At 47.8% G+C, this 12,075-nt stretch overlaps 1 protein-coding gene across 3 annotated transcripts in view; it reads left to right on the top strand.

Moving 5' to 3' along the window:
* Window positions 1-12,075, top strand: part of LOC144773252 (ATP-binding cassette sub-family C member 5-like) — a 2,136,031-nt gene that overhangs the window by 1,252,327 nt on the left and 871,629 nt on the right. The window lies entirely within an intron of this gene.

Genomic DNA, 12,075 nt, shown 5'->3' with positions numbered 1-12,075 from the left:
TGGGGGGCGCTCTAGGATAGGGAATAGTTAATTTACTATCCAAAACCTTCCCTACTATCCACGGGGACTGGAGTTGGAATAGTAAATTAAACTATTCACTATCCAGCACCCCCCAACGCGTTGTAAAAGTTGCTTGGTAAAGGCATGCGTTGTAAAAGCATGCGTGGTATTGACATACATCCGATTTTCAATATTGTAAAAATTGTTTTCAACAGTTTTTTCCTTTCTAATCCAAACTTTGGGCACACACACAGAATATGTGCTAAAGACGCTTAACTTCGTGCACACCTAATTCCTCAATTGCCTGCATTAAGTAAGCGCCCCAGGATCCTTTTTTATTAATCAGTTTTTGTTCTTCTATTTCCTGCCAGCACAAGTTATCAATAGTGTCTCTTTCAGATGCGCGCAGTCTCCAACATAACTTAACAAAGGCTGCTTTGCTTTGAAATGTTTGATTTATCAATCCGAACCCAAGACGGACTTGCACTGGAGAAGCTGATTTTGATATGTTAAAAACTGATTTATATACTCTTGTTTGAATTTTGTTTAGGATGGTTGCTTCACAACCCTTCATCATTTCTGTGCCATACGTAACTGTTGGCATTAACTGGGCATGCAGGACTGACTGCTCAATTTCCTTTTCAGTAGCTTAAAACCATAAATTAGCGATTGGGCTTTTGCCATCATTGCTGCAGAGTGCTGTTTATACTTCATTTGATGTTCGATATTGAATCCTAGAAATTTATAAGTTTCGGATACCTCCACTTTTTTCCCTTCCAAGAACCAGGAGAATGACTTGTATTTGCAGTCTACCAGTCGAACCACTTTTTTTTTGCAGATTTAATTCTAATCTTTGTTTGTCCAAATACATTTTTAGAGCTTTCATTCTGTGTTGTAGTCCTATTGGGGTTTGGCTTAATAGGACAATGTCATCTGCATACTGAAGATATCTTATTTCCTTGTTCACCAGAGAAGGCGGGTGGCAGTTTTCATTCTGAAGTGCTTCAGCAAGGTTGGCAAGATATAAATTAAACAAACTGGGAGGTAGCACACACCTCTGTTTTAATCCGCTCCTTATCTCTATTTTGTTAGTCGCTTGTCTGCCATCTCCAATATTAACCTGCACCCAGGTTCCTGTATATAAATCAATAATAGCCCTCAGCAAACTGCTGTTAATGCCCCATTTAGCCAATTTTCACCATAAGAGCTCGCAAGGCACTCAATCGAATGCGGATTTAAGGTCTACAAAACAGGCAAAGAGCCAGGGCTTCTTGCTTTTTGCCTTTTCAGCTAAGAATGTTAATGCTGTTAAATTTGTTGATGGTCACATCTCTGCCGTAAATCCTGTTTGGAACTGCGGTATAAGCTTTTTGTCCTCTGTCCATGAATTAAGGTGCTCCAATAGGCAGGAGGTGTAGAGCTTCGCTTCTATGTCAATTAAGGCTATGAGCCTATAATTTATCGGTGATGCAGATTTCCACTTTTAAAAATCGTTTGAAAGATGTTACCGTTCCACAAGTCCGGGATTTGATTTGTGCAATACAGCTTGTTAAATAGAGGAAAAAATTAGTGAGCCCAATATATCACATCCCCTTTATATAGCGCGTTGGGAATTCAGTTTGGTCCTGCCGCACCTTCTAGCTTTAATTTCTTTATGATTCTTATCAATTGATCTATGTCTGGTATTAACAATGTATTTGTGTTGTGATGTATATTTTTCACGTTTTCTTTCTCGTATACTGTTTTGCAGCGCCTTGGGACCCTCACGGGTGAGTAGCTCAATTTATAAACCCCCTGATTGTTTTTTTGATTGATTGTCTGTCTGGGATTCTTGGAATAAACCGTCTCGCATTATGGAATCTACATCTATGCTGCCTTCGTTAACCTTAGGTTCGAGATCTGCGTACATTCCTTGAACGTGAGCTTCCCATGAGGAAGCATTTATCCTCGCATTTTGTTGTCTGTTCTTTCCAACAGCCAATCCATTTATCAACTGCCAAAATGTTTTGCTATTCGAGTGTTTACTTGCCATCAAGAGTTTATTCCACAAGTCAATTTTCGATCTTGTTTTTGCTTTCCACCAGTTTTTCTTATATTGAGTTCCTAATTTTTGGAATCTTATTTTATCCAGTTGGATTCCTTGTCTAAACTGCTTCCTGATTTTCCTAATTTCTTTTAATATTAGCTTTTTTTGGTTTTATAATTCTCTGCTGTACCAGACATGGGATCTAAATATATCATTGTGTGTTGTACTAAAATTATTCTTACTTAGTTGATTTTTTGCTTGAAATTTTTCTAATAATGTATTCTTTAACATTTCCCATGCCTTTTGCCGTTCACCTTCTTCTAAATGCATATTTTCTTGTGGATTTAATTTGCTCTTTGTTACATCTATGGAGCCTGCACAGGAGTAGACCTCCGTCATGAGAGTTTCTGGCCCGTGCCTCTCCATTTCAGGTTCTTTAGATTATATACTTGAGGCCCCGAAGTTAATTCTTTAATTGATGGTATCAAATCCGTTTTATACATTATCCTGATGATTTGTGGAAAATGGTGGCTCTCAGTGCGAGGAGTATTTGAAATTGGCATACATGAGGCTTTCCAAAGTCACTTACCAATGTGTGGTCAATAGTTGAGGTTTTACTACCACTTAAAAAAGTATTGACGAAGGTGAGTCATCTTTTTGTTTCCATTCAGATGGCTTAGCCCTAATTGTTCTAGTTGCGTTCTATATGCGTTCTCACTTTGAAGAGTATTCTTTGATTTCTTACACAGATCTGTATTAAAGTCTCCCATGACGAAAAACAGGGCTAATTTATGTTGTCTCTGTATTGTTTTTATTATTTTAAGCTACATTTTCATGTGTTCCCCTTTTGTTTCTTTTCTTGGATGGATATAAACATGTTTTCGAATGATTGCTCTTGTCGAGATGCTCGCCTTCTGATTATCTACCTTGATTGCTAAGATACAGTTTAGTCCGGTTTCCAATTTTTCTGTATGCCAGTTGTGTTTTATTGAACAAAATATGGAGAGGCCCCCTGTTGGGTGATCAAATTTTGGAGATCTATTTGCTACCTCATGATGAGCTGTATAGCCCATAATGTGTATTGGAGATGGACTCCATGTTTCCTGCATCAAGATTATATCGTGAGCTTGAAGGAATGCCATAACGTCGTTCTTTTGTAGTAAGTTCTCTAGCCCATGAGTATTCCAGGAACAAATTTTTATGTTGGTGTTTTGCACCATGTTATGGTTTTCTATTGATTTGTCAGGACTGCATTATGGCTCGATTATTGTTGGGCCATAAACTATCTTGATTGTTTGCAGGGGTGCCATTGTTGCGTTCAGGAGGGTCCACACCCTGGATGGAGCTACTTATAAACTTGACAATTGTTAGATTTTTGCGGGTTCTCTGATTTAAACCTGTTACCGCTGCTCCTCTTAAAACTGATCTCCCTCTTTCTATTGAGGGAAGCAGTGGTCCTGGATAATGGATGGGCTTACTCTTTTGTAGCTCAATCCCCCATGCTTTAAAGATGTGGTGCTTTGTCAATACAGGGAGGGATGATGGGGAGTCAGAGGGGGTGGTTTGCTAGATCACTGTGCAAGAATTGGGTTGTAATCTATACTCTGTATTGCACAGCCTATCCTGGAACATGCACATTCGGTTAGATCTGTTCACCACAGTGGAGAACGCGCAATGTCAGCAATTCTGCATGTTGGAATTTCCAAGGCGCCACTCGCTCTGCAACGTTTTTCGTTGCGAGTGGAACAGTGGCTTCCTGTACGCCTTTCCGCCTGTACCACTTCTGCCCAGAGTGCTCAAGAAGATCAAGCGCAACCGGGCCCAAGTCTTTCTTGTGGTTCCGGACTGGGCACGAAGAATCTGGTACCCAGAGCTCCTGAGCATGGCCATCGATCCTCCACTCCGACTGCCTCTTTGGGAAAATTTTCTGTTGCCGCAGCAGGGGAGGGTTCTTCACCTGAACCTGTCCAGCCTCCACCTCCTTGTGTAGAGATTGAGCGACGGTAGTTGACAGCTTTTTACCTTCCTCCCGAAGTCTGTGACGTTATTTTTGGATGCCAAGTATCCTTCCACTAAGATGGTTTACGCCTGTCGATGGAATACGTTTATGTCATGGTGCACAGCAAAGGCTGTGGATCCCCTTTCTGCCCCTCTTTCTGAGATACTATTGTACATATTTTCTTTGGCCCAGAAGGGCTCTTCCCTGGGCACTTTTAAGGGCTATCTTTCAGCCATCTTTGTTTTCTGTCAGCTTCCAGATCAGCCATCTTTGTTCAAGTCTCCTGTTGTACAGAGGCATTACTTATCTCTTTCCTCCTTCTCTTTTCATAACACCCAAGTGGGACATGATCCTGGTCTTAACCTACCTTATGTGTGCTCCCTTCGAGCCTCTTCACAACTGTCCTCTCAGGCTCCTTACTCTGAAGAAAGCTTTCCTTGTTGCTATCACCTCTGCTCGCAGAGTGAGTGAGATCAAGGCTCTTTCTTCTAAGGCCCCTTTCTTCTTTGTGCATCCGAACAAAGTGGTGCTTAGGACACAGCTTTCGTTCCTTCCCAAAGGGGAAACGCTCTTCCACATGGGACAAACCCTTACTTTACCCACCCTTTTCCCACCTCCACACCCTTCCAAAGAGGAGGAGAGACTCCATTATCTGGACCCCAAGCGTGCGCTATCTTTCTACTTTGATCGCATGAAAGATTTCCGGGTGGACAATCAACTCTTCGTTGGCTATGTGGGTGCCAAGAAAGGTTGGGCTGGTTAAAGGCAAATCTCTAGATTTTTTTTTTGTAACATATTTTTATTGGCATTTAACGGTTACATTGATAGAGTACACTTGGGCATTATACATTGCATTGTATTACTTTCCATTGTTATATGGTACAGTTCTATTCATACTCTACTTAGTTAATTTTTCTGGCAACAGTGGGTTGCTGAGTCAGATGACTGCCATGTAAAACTGGGATAAGAAACTGGGGTTGGTCATGGAATTCTGGGTACTGTTGTCAGAGGAAAGAACGGGGGATTGTATACACAGTGGTTGGTGCAGCCATGTCCCACTAGGGAGAGCGGGGATCCACAGGTTGACGCAGCCCGGCGTCTGGCATTCAGATGTATCGTGGTGTAAGGCACTATGAGTTAGTGACTGTGCGTGGACGCCGAGAGAGGGGAGCCAGGGTGCCAAGTTGTGGGTTGGTTTGGTGGTTGTGAGACCCCAGGTACTTGTGTGTCATGATCTGGATCATCATGAGGGGGGGACTGTTTGAATTGGTGCAACAATAGCGCTCATTCCATGGAAATGGGGATCTTGAGTATCCCTTTCACCACCTCCTCGAGTAATGTTTCTTCCTCTGCTGCAGCCCATTTGAGTACTGCTCCCACCCATGCCGCAATCAGGGAACCCGTGGGGGATCGCCAATGCATGGTTATGCTTTGTTTGGCCAATAAAATGGCCAGTGAGATAAACCGTGTGGGTACTTTGTTTCGCTTCTGCTTCCGGAAGATGCCTAGGGCACAGGATTCCCAGGCGGTCAGGTGTGTGAGCCCAGTGAGTTCTCCAAGGATTTTGTGAATATTGTGCCAGTATTTTTGTAAATTGGGGCAGCTCCAAAACATATGGTAGAAATCTGCTTCCTGTGCATGGCATCTAGGGCAGAGGAATCGGGTATAATTGTAAATTCTTTGGAGGCGGGCCGGTGTCAAATATGCCCTGTGTAGAATTGTATATTTTTAAATTGTGCGTTCGTGGAGACTTTTTGGGGGAATTCAAGTGCCCTCTCCCATTCCTTCTCATGTAGGGGGCGCCCTATTTCTTCCTTCCAAATGGTCATTAGGGTCTCTAGGGGTCTGTTAGTGAGTTCCCGTATGGCTTTGTATAGCCATGTGGTCAGCTGTCGTCCCACCCCCATGTTTAATATTGTGTGGATGACCGGGTGTGTGGTTGGTTCCCCCACAATAGGTCATAGTACTGTCGGTAGCTTTCGAGTATTTGGCGACGGAGTAAAAACTGGCCAGGGGGGAGATCATAGTCGGTACCCGACCAGTTGTGGTGTATGTCTCGCCTAGGTGTCTACCTGCTGTCCAGTAGGACAGCCACTGCAGCTGTGCCGCAAGAAAGTAGGATTCAAAGGACGGGGGTCCTGTCCCCCTTGCGTGGTCAGTTTCACCAATGCTATCCTATGTCTGCTTTTCCCCCATATTAACGAGCTGAGGAGTGAGTCTAGGTTTCTGAAAAAGGTTCTGGGCGGAATTACTGGTAGGTTAGGGAAATGGTATAGTAGTCTTGGGACTATTACAATTTTGGCTAGGGCCACCCGTCCAATCGGGGCCAATGGGAGATTTTGCCAGAATCCAACCGCCGACCTTATGTCGGCCAGTGCCCTACAGTGATTGCCCTCAAAAATGTCGGTTGGAGAATGGTAAAGACGGATCCCGAGGTATCGGGGGGCCTCTGTGGTCCTGGCCACTTTCTGTTCCCAGAGCCATACGTCCTGGGGGGGTAAGGATCGGATGCATTGGGTATACCGTGGATTAATCCCAATTTACTCACAGTCCTGAAGCATCTGCAAATTCTGTGAGCGTTGCCCAGATGGGAGTGAGATCTGCAGTGATATCCTGAACATAGAAAAGGAGGTCGTCAGCGTACACGGACACGCTGTGCATGGTGTCCGCGAGTGGAATGCCCCATTGCTGTCCCTCCTGGCGCAGCCGTTTGGCTAAGGGTTCCACCGCGAGCGCAAAGAGCAAGGGCGAGAGCGGGCAGCCCTCTCTCGTGCCGCTCTGTACCATGAACTCTGACGAGATGTACCGCCCAATCCGAACGCGTGAGGTGATTTTGATGTACAAAAGACGCGTACACGCTATAAGGGTGGGTCCCAGTCCCACTCGGTGTAGGACCGAGAAGAGGAATTGCCATGTAAGGGTATCAAAGGCCTTCTCGAGGTCCAGGATCAGACAGGTACTCAACCCCAAGTTGATCTTGAACATTGAATAGTTGGCGTATATTTTGGGATGTATTCCTGCCTGGGACAAAACCGCATTGGTCTGGGTATACCAATGGTCGTATGATTTGTGAGTAGCTGTCCGCTACAATCTTACCTAGTATCTTACAGTCGGTGGACAGAAGTGTGATGGGACGGTAGGAGGCCATTTGCTGAGGATCACGGTTTAGCTTCAGGAAAGTCACGATAACGGATTCCCGAAGGGAACTTGGCAATTCTCGGGTCTCCAGTGCGACCGCAAACATTCCCATTGTCGGGGGACCAGTAAATTGGAGAAGGTGGTGTAATATTCTAGGGTAAACCCGTCTGGACCTAGAGCCTTATTGTGAGCTAGGGAGTGAAGGGCTTGTGTGATGTCGGTAGACTGTATCTTCGCATCTAATATTGTTCTGTCTGCCTCTGAAATTTCGGGGATCGTAAGAGGGTCTAGAAATCTGTCTGGTGTGCCCTGCGCTGGGTTACGATAAACCTCTGAGTAGTATAGATGAAACGCCAGAAGGATCTCATCCTGGGACCGTACCAGATTTCCGTAGGGGTCTACTATTTCTGTTATGGGCCGCACATCAGTGTCTTGTTTGGCTAACCATGCCAACAATGTGCCAGTTTTATCCCCTTCCTTGTGCATCCGGGTTGCATATACTCTAAAGTTGTATCGCCGGAGGTCTGCACAGGCTGCTTGGAACCTTGTCTTGGCGTTAGTCACTAGTGTCGCTGTATTCACGGAGGTGTCGTTTCGTTTAGTAGCAGTAGCAAGCTGCGTTTCGGCCTTGGCAAGGGCTTGTTCTAGTGTCCGCTTTACCCCGCCTCTTTGTTTGATGCATTCTCCCCGGGCCACCACCTTGAATGTGTCCCACTCTACTAATGTCGAGGACGCTGTCCCAGTGTTATGGGCAAAGTAGTCTTGGATACTTAATCCCTGTTCGTGTGTAAAGGTTTGGTCTGTTAAGCAGTCCCGTGGTAGTCGCCATTTGGGGGCTGGGGGGTGTGGAGGTCTAAAGTTAAACTCAGGGCGTGGGCGTCATGGTCAGAGATGATCCTACCCATGTAATCCGAGTGGTGGATTTTGGAGAGTATCGTCGCTGAGCATAAGAAACGATCTAAGCAGACCCGAAGGTTCTGTGGAATGGAATGGAACGAGTACAGCCGAGTTTGTGGGTGTTGCAGTCTCCATGCGTCTGTGAGTTCCCATTTTGTGACCCAGGCCTTAAACCTGTCGATTTGTCTAAATGCGGAGGAGTGCGCAAGAGAGGGGTGGGATCAGTCCAAGCTGGGGTCCAGTATACAGTTGTAGTCCCCCCTAAGATCCATGGTGTGTTGGCGAATTGGGCAAGAGCCTTTGTAAAGCGGTCCCAGAACTTATCCTGTTCGACTTTCGGGGCGTATATGCTATCCAGTGGAACAGCCTGCCCATCCAGGAGTCCCTCTAACAGGACGTATCTACCTTCTTTATCTACCACCCGTCTGATTTCCTGGAACGGGGTCCCTGGACGAACCCAAATCAGTGCCCCGTGGGCAAACGTCGAATATGACGTGGCACAAATGGTTCCTCGCAATTTATCCTGTAGTTTGCCCACCTCTGCTAAAGTGAGGTGTGTATCTTGTAGAAACACAATCCATACATTCTGGCGCTTTGTGTATGAATATACTGCATAGCGTTTGCTCGGTGTGTGTAGGCCTCGAGAATTGAGCTTGAGGATACTGACGTCTATGTTCTGTGACATCTTCGCCATGTATGGTTGTTATCGCGCGCTGACGGGGTAGCAACCGCCGGGGCATGGTGGCTATTGATGTGATGCACCCCCCAGTGGTGTGATGCACCTGTGTGACAGACATTATCGCCTCAATGTACTTTGTGGGTACCCTGTTATATGAAGTTCAATGGGGGGACGGGAAATTTCTAAACAGGGGAAGCAAACAGTGGGGTCGGGAAACAGTCCCAATACTGAGGACCCATCGTTGGCGACGATGCATCCAAACTAGCTCCCTTGAGAGAACGGGGGTGGGGAGTACTACAATATGTGATGGGGCGGCAGTGCATGAATGCAAGGTGAGGTGCTGATTGGGCTTTAGGAGGATCATTGTGCGTCGCCTGAGATGTGTTAGGCTGTATCAAGTGTGTGCTCAACAGAAGAGCCTCAGCGAGGTGAATTCTTACTGTAGTCTTCATCGGATCGACTCATGGCAAGGGGTTAGATGATTGTCCATCCAATATGGCATCTGCTGTCTGAGGGGTGACCAGGGGAGGTGTGACCGAGTCCACTCCAGTTAGTGTTCCGCCGCTGTCCTACTCCCCATCCGATGAAAAGATGTGTGGGGGTCGATCTATGTCCTCTGTGTCGGGGAAGGTCTGCAGGTCAATCACCGCCTGCAAAACCTCCCGTCTTTCCTTCATGATCTGTTCTAAGTCTGGAAAGTGTTTTGTGCCAGTGACTTTGTTCGATCCGCCACGCTGCTGGTTCGGGGTACGTCTCCTGGTGCGCGGCGCTTTGAAGGGCAAGCCTCGTGCTGTCTTGGTTCTGGGTTGCTGTGCGCAGTGTTGATCCGCCCATTCATGTGCTTCCTCAGAGTTTGCAAAAAAGATGGTGGAGCCATTGAAAAGGACCTTGAGGCGGACCTGAAAGAGCCAGGAATAGTGTATGTTGTTCGCTCGCAATTGACGTTTCACTTCCAGGAATGACGATCGTTGTTGTTGCACCGCTCGCGCGTAGTCAGGAAAGACCATTATCTGCTTATTTTCCACCCTTAGGGGTGCCGCTTGCCTGGCCGCCCGAAGCACCGCGTCTCGATCTCGGAAGTGTAAGAATTTCGCCAGCATCGGTCTGGGAGCTGATCCCGGTGGAGGTTTACGGGCTGGCACTCTGTGGGCGCGTTCTATGGAGAAGAATGTTGTTCGGTCATATGTGGGGGTGAAGGTTTTCACCCATGCTTCTAGATACTCCAACGGGTTTACGCCTTCGACACCCTCCGGGAGACCCAGTACGCGTATGTTGCAGCGCCTCGAGCGTCCCTCCAAATCATTTGCGCGTTCCTCCACTGCGGATAGTAGCCTCAGGACATCTTGCAGTGTCTTCTGGTGTGCCTTGATGGTAGCCTGGATGTCAGCTAGTGTCTTCTTGTCTTCTCTCACTTTGTCTGCCAATTTACGGTGGTCATCTCTGATTAGGTTGACATCTGTCGCGAGGATGCCGAGTCGGTCCTCCATGGATAACCTGGATAGTTCGATGGCGGCTAAGACCTTGTCCAGCTTATCCGAAATGGACAGGTCAGGTGGAGGTGTTGTGGTTGAGGCCCATGTCGGGTTCTTTGGCATGTTTTCTGGGGCGGTCTCAGGAATCGCGGTGTGTTGCGATGTTCTCAGTTTCCCCATTGTTACGGCGACTGAAGGAGTGCGATGCGGCGCGGTGCCCACCGCCTGTTTGCCGGGTTGTGGAGTCCTAGCGAAGGAGTGGCGTCCTCCTGTGGGAAGAGGGATTACGCAGCTGTCTGGGAGTGCTGGGGGCCTTCGCTCCGGTCACCTCAGTGTTGCTCTTGCCAATTTGTCGGCACGGGGGGAGGCGGGTGCTGTGGAGGGTGCTGTGGCACAGTTTGCGGGCCGGGCAGACTTTGGGGAGACCCCACGTGATCCAGAAAGGGTTTGCCTGTTTCTCTGATACACTGATGGGAGATTCTGGGTTACCGGGCCGCCATTTTAGGGTCAGGCAGTTACCTTCGCAGAGTCTGCATGCCTTTGTAGCAGGATGAGAAAGTCTCTCCGGGTATGCCTCTGGTTATGTACAGTCCGCTCACCTTACTCTCCGTGATGCCCCCAGGAGTGCCCAGGTGTTTAGAGACTTCTCCGGTCGCCGTGTTCAGTGTTGGGTGCCATTTTGAGGTCAGGCGGGTCTGGCTGATCGGGGGTTAACTCACGTTTCACTGTGATGTTGAGGCCAAGGAATGATCCTCCACTGTAGGAGTTGCCGGTAGATAGCGTGTGGTGCGGCAGCTGTGTTCTGTGGGGTCGCGGCGTTGCTGATTTACCGTGCCCAGACCGCAACAGCCTAAATGGCGGGACGTCACCAGTCTACGTCGATTTCCGCCGCACTTCTCAGGGCTCCAGGTGGGCTGTGGTGTTATCGGAGAGCCTCTGCTCCCTTGCCGCGCCCCCACTGCAACGTACAACTACGGCTTCAGGCAGACGGCCCGCACTCCTCAAGTTCACGGTCAGAGGTCCGCGGGCGCCATTTTTACTACCGGGAGCCTGCAGATCAGGTTCCCCTGTCGTCGTCTTCTTTTGGTGCAGGAAGCGCCTCCGGGTGCTGGTGTTCAACGGGTCTTCATATGGTGAGCGCTCCAACACCAACTGGTGTCTTTGTCAGTCACTGCAATGCCTGGAAATGGGCAATAAGTGCAGCCATCTCTAAATGGGTTGTCCTTTGTATAAAAATCTGCTACGCTTTGGCAGAGAAGGAACCTCCAGTGGGGCTCTGTGCTCATTCTACCAGAGCTATGGTGGCCACCACCGCTCTTGCTCGCGGAGTTCCACTCCTTGACATCGATCAGGCAGCCACATGGTCATTCTTGCACACGTTCACTAGACATTACTGCCTGGACAGCCAAGTCTGGAGGGACAGCTATTTTGCCTGTTCTGTCCTCCAGGATTTTCTGGTGTGAACTTAGTTCGCAGACCCTCCTCCGGGGTTGGTATTGCTGGGGTATCTATTCTAAGGTAACTAACAGTCTCTTTCAGATGAACAAGTTACTTACCTTCAGTAACGATGTATCTGTAAGAGACATATGTTAGTTATAGATTTCTTACCGCCCCACCCATCCTCCCCGCTCTGTGACCTGACTTCTAGGGATAGGGACTTCCTTGCAGGGCCATAGTTTAGCGCACCAGTGGCCTGTGTCTTGCATGGCTTTGCTCTTCTAGCGTGGAAAGTTGTGTCAGAACTGATGTCAGTGCGCAGGGGCGGCATCCTTATAGACACTGCAACGTAATCCCGGTGAACACGAGGATGACGACAGACGCGGAGTTAGCGGACACAACCTACGGACACGCAGGGGTACTGCTG

This window comes from Lissotriton helveticus, chromosome 8 (genome assembly GCF_964261635.1).
Source record: "Lissotriton helveticus chromosome 8, aLisHel1.1, whole genome shotgun sequence".
In the NCBI taxonomy this organism is placed as follows: domain Eukaryota; kingdom Metazoa; phylum Chordata; class Amphibia; order Caudata; family Salamandridae; genus Lissotriton; species Lissotriton helveticus.
This window is presented reverse-complemented; position numbering and strand designations above follow the sequence as displayed.